Source organism: Cajanus cajan, chromosome 9 (genome assembly GCF_000230855.2).
Source record: "Cajanus cajan strain Asha chromosome 9, NIPB_CcT2T_4, whole genome shotgun sequence".
Lineage (NCBI taxonomy): Eukaryota > Viridiplantae > Streptophyta > Magnoliopsida > Fabales > Fabaceae > Cajanus > Cajanus cajan.
The window spans coordinates 29,119,537-29,125,064 of NC_138525.1; positions in this window are offsets into that span (position 1 = coordinate 29,119,537).

The following is a 5,528-nucleotide window of genomic DNA, read 5'->3' on the forward strand; positions in this document are numbered from 1 at the left end:
TGTTTGGCTCATGAGAGAATGGAGAGCTTGTTAAACTCAAAGTGGACGCCTACTAGGCAGTCCACTTACTCTCATGGTTCATACAAATTCCAACAAGTCACATGTTTCACACACTAGTCACACTTTTAATACCTTGTCATGTGTCATGCTCCCATTAGCTCTTCTAAATCTAGGATGTTAACATCTAGTCACGCCTTTTTCACCTTGCCATATGACATGTTCTCATTGGCTCTTTTAGATCTAGGATAGGGACATTTTTAGGAGGGAAATTTAAATTTGAAAATGTAACTAGAGTTACTTTTTGCTTGAATATAAGTTAACCTAACCTTTGTTACATGTAACCATGATTAGCTTAACTTGCACCACAAGCTACCAATCTCTATATATACATATCTCCTACATATAATTTGTCACTTTCCATGTGAAGGAGAATTAGGCTTCTAAAATTATCTCTTCAAAAGCTTAGTTCTCTCCTTGGAAAACCTTTTCTTTAAGAACTTTATCAAAGGATTCCTCCTTGTGGCAAGTTCATCCTTCTTGTTTATCCTTCTCTTGAAGGTGGCACATCATCTTCTCAACCCCTCCATCACCTTTTTTTTTTAATTTTCTTTGAAGTTTGAAGCCATGGATGAAGATTGAAGGATCAGTGAAGCTAGTTGAGAGAAATCAAATTCCATCTTCTCCACTAGAGTCATCAATTTATGCCAAATTTCACATCTAATATGCAATGTGAAGCTTACAAACTTTGCAAAATAAAACTTGTAAGGTGAAAATTATTAGGTTAGTGGAAAAACACATAGAAGGGAGGGTTGAATATGTGTGTGTGTGTAAACAAAGGTATTTAAAAAAAATATTTTCGCAAGATTAGTGCTCTTCATCCACTGCACTTTTGAACGTCAGACGATTGAGCCGAGCTTACTTAACGTACCATCAATGCGTCTGAAAGTTGTATCGTCCACTAGGGAAAATGTCTTGTAAGAGTATTAATTGAAGTTCTTACATTTTCCTTCTCAAGATAGTTTTGTTTAAGGATATGTAGCAGATGAACTTTCAGTGTAATAAAATTGTTAAGAAAAATTAGCGTCTTCGTCCAAAATTCGTTTCAAAGATGTATAAGCACTAAACAAAGTCTTTCACAATTTTTAAGAGAAGATTTGTGTCTAAGTAAATAACAGGATGCAGTCATTTTATATTGGTTCGCTCATCAGAGCTACGTCCAATCTCCTTCAACTTGAAGGGTTCCACTAAATATGCAATAAAGTACATAAGTATTGTTGACCACTTCTAGCCCGTTGATTTCACTTATCAATGCTAGTATCTTCTTCTTAGCCTCTTTAGGCTAGCAGTGAGTATTATGAACCACCTAGGTTAGAACCACTCCTGGTCCAAGCATTCTCGACCACTTCTGACCCGTCGGCTTCACTCACCAACGCTAGTATTTTGAAACCACTTCTGGTTCAAGTATTCTTGACCACTTCTAGCCCGCCAGCTTCACTCACCAGCGCTAGTATTCTTAAACCACTTCTGGTCCTCCACGTATTCTCGACAACTCCTGGCCCACCAGCTTCACTCACCAATGCTAGTATTCTTAAACCACTTCTGGTTCTCCAAGTATTCTCGACCACTCTTGGCCCGTCGACTTCACTCACCAATGCTAGTATCTTCTTATCATCCACTTCTAGCTAGCAGTGAGTATTGTTTGACAAGCCTCTCCGGGCTTTAGAAGTATTCTTTTCCTAGTCTCTTCAGGCTTCACAATTGATAAATGTAGAGTCGTATTTGAGTGTTTTGGGTTACTCTCACTGAGAGGATATATATATGATCTACACTCACTAAGGTTTTACTCTAAGATGTACACATTCAGAATTCCTTAGTTTATAGAGAGAATTACATTATGATACATTTGACTCTGTTTGCTTTGTCCCTGATCTTGTTCCTATATAGGCTGAATATAGCTTTTCTTCATGCTCACACCAATTTTTGGACAGCAACAACCAACTTTTAAAGTTTGAAGTTGAGGCTTATATAGTCTTGTGATTTCTGCCCGTTGTAGTTTCCCGTTGAAGCAAATCTAGTCATCCACGACTAGTTTGATCTTCACATTTAATGCTCTGATTTTTTTGCATTAAATGTGGCTTCCTGTTTATAGACAATGAGTGAATCTTTCCTGCTCAGTTGGTAGCTATATCTGAATGTCTCAGAATCCTAGGAAACTTCTGTCCTTTTCTGATCCTATAGCTGTGGAGCTTTAGTCCTTGTCTGAAAAAGTGATGTACTTTTTTTGACATACGCATGATTTATCATTTGAGTATGCTCTTCTTCTCTTTTCTTCTCTTCTCATAATTCGACTGACTCTGTGTGTTCTTCTGTGAGTGTAGACGATATTCAAACTATCTTTTGAAGCTTGATTTCTTAGATGATTGCATGTCATTTTTTGTCTTCGTCTGGTATCAACTTTAGATCAGTACGTTGACCTTGATCTAATCATTTGTTATTAACGCATTGGCTTTTCATTTCGTCTAGTCGACTTTATATATAGTCAGACTTTCCAGTTCTTCTAGAGTTTCTTCTTGGTCGTTTGACCATCTTTCGTCCGATTCCCTATGTGCTGCCTTTGATTGTTCTTGGCATGGTATTGTTCTTGATTTGGCTTGTTGAGTGCTTATGTTGGCATTCCATTTTTTATCGTCTGATGCTTATGCCTCTTCATCATTTTACCTGTTCTTATGTTCTTCTGAAACACTAACTCACTTGTTAGAGAAAACACCATATATTATATTTGTCTCACTCAAAACCTTTTTGGAAATGTCTTCATCTGACTTAACAAATTACTCTTCATTTATACACACCGTTATGGACTTATCTTTAGTTAATATTGGATCACCAATACCCCCATGTCGACGACTGTACTTTTCAAATGTGAAGTTTGCAAGAATGGACATCTATAATTAGTCTGATAACAACCTGATAACGAGTGGGTTAATAAGCCCAATAAAAGAATAATCATTAGGATAAACTTTGATATGCTTTGATACCATATTTAATCACATGCCTAGGGTGCACTCTAACCTATTGATGAAAGGGTTCTTAGGAGTAGACATTGAGTTAATTTAATAGGAGACTTAATTTTTTAGATTAATGTTGTGATAGGCTCATACCTAAGTTGTTTTATAAATGACTAATGATATTGGACCTTCCAAGTTTATGTCAATGGTACATGAGTTATTAAGGTTGTTACTATTTGATAGGGTTGATTCGAATAGTCTACTTGTATAGGAGATCTCAATTATTCGTATGTGATAATGCATGGTGCAAGTATACACGTTGATGTGATTGTATGCAAGATGTAGCATACGGTGTTGAGTTGTGTTGTGTTGTTGGTTGTGAATGGGTCTCTATAGTGAAATTGTATGTTGATGTTGTGAGTAATTGAGGCTTAGTGTTGTATATTGAGTTGTTATTTATATATGCATTTCCATATTTATATATTTTATGTTGTTTTATATCAAGTTTATCTTAATATTTTTTGTTTTGACTATGATGATCATGTTTTAACATAGTAGCAAATACAAGAAGAAAATTATCATTATCATTCATTTGTCATAAATCTTTGGATGCCAGCTTGAGGTTGTAGGGGCTTCTTCTAGTATCTCGAAATAAGCTTCAATATATTGCTCCAAAAATAAGTAAAATGTCAACCTAATAATAAATTACAAATTAAATTATATTCTAATTATTTATATTGAAATTTTAATGTCCACATCAACCAAGTAACCCTGGGTGTGGTTATTATGTGAGACACATGCTCACCATTATTTCCAAAAATATTATAGACTCACGAAAGAAGGTAATACATATGGAAATAAATTTACTTACTTGTCATTTTATTTTTTATTCATCAACTAATATTTAATTTATGTCAATTTTCAATTTTTAGATATTTAAAGATTCCATTCCATTTTCGGATGAAGATTTGGAAGACATCAAAACTAAATGGAAATTTTGCTTTTTAGAATTTCTATAAGTAGTGTTTTGTTTAGTTTTTATGAAATTGTTTACTTTAATTTTGATCTATATTTAATTTATATTATATGTATGAAGTTTAAATTGTTTATGGCATTGATTAAAGTTTATTAACATTGTCTACTTTATCATAATATTAGATAGTTCATAGTTAATCATATATATTATTATTATTTGGGTGTCACTTTAGTTTACCATAAATTATAGAAATAAATTGAGACATAACATATTATATAGGATTATCTTGAATTAGATAGTCTTATATTGTATTCAATATTATGGATATTGTCTTTTATTTACAGGTTGGGTAAAATTAAAAAACAAAAAAAACATAAAAAAAAAAAAAAAAAAAACTTACCTTTGTAGAAAGTGGATGCAAGTGTGTCAAAACACCACATTTGGCACTTATACTATGATGGGTGTTGACACCCATCATAGAAGATGCACGTTCTATATTGGGTGTTTGTCTATTATAGAATGTTTGAATATTCTATGTTGTCGAGGTCTATGACGAATTCAGCATCGACATAGAATGTCTAAAACACCCATCATTAAAAGTCCTCTATCCAATAATGTTACATTTTATTTATGAGACATACAAAAGAAAATATACAAATAGGAAAAAAAGATGATAGTAATTGTTTATTAATAAGGGATTATTTATTTTATTTGACAGTGTTATCTTTTTTATAAAAAAATTTACTATTTTTCAATTTATGCACAATAAAAGATGTTACTTAAAATTCAACTCATTTTTATAATATATATTTATATTTATATTTTAAGAATGATATTTTTATATATTCATATATATTCTCTCTTATAACGATATATAGTCATATTATCTTTATGCAAGGCTACCCGATTAGTCCAAACTAATAATTTAGGAGGCAAGCCATGTAATGTTTTAAGCAAAGACATAGAAGTCTTTCATGTTGGTTAGACAGAGATAGGTAATGAAAACTCACTTAGAGTGATTATAACCTAGATTACCACATGCATGGTTAAAGTAGCGAAAATCATGTCATGCACTCCAAATTATTAGCTTGGACTAACCAACATGAAAGACTTGTATTAACCTACTCCAAATCATGTCTGGCTAATTGTTGGAGTACATCCACTTAAAATAGATTAATGTGTCACCCTTCATGTAGAAGGTTGCTACGGGAACTCACTACTCTCAAGTTATATGATAAAACAGAAAATACTAATTAGCTTGAAAATTCCAATCTAGTGGATTAGGCCCTTTGAAAAAGTTGAGTTGTAATTTGAGTGGTTGTAATGTGGAAGGATAAGGGTGAGGGTTAAAAGGCATAATATGTTGATGATGTGGCAGTTGGATGTGATTGTTGACTATTAAGATTTGATCTAGATTTACATCTTAAATTTGATGCAAATTTCCATGAGATTTGTTGCTGATTTCCATTTAATCTCACTATTATTTTATATTTATGTCTTTATTATTCTTGTTAAGTTGCCATTTTATTGTATTTCATGTCTGATTG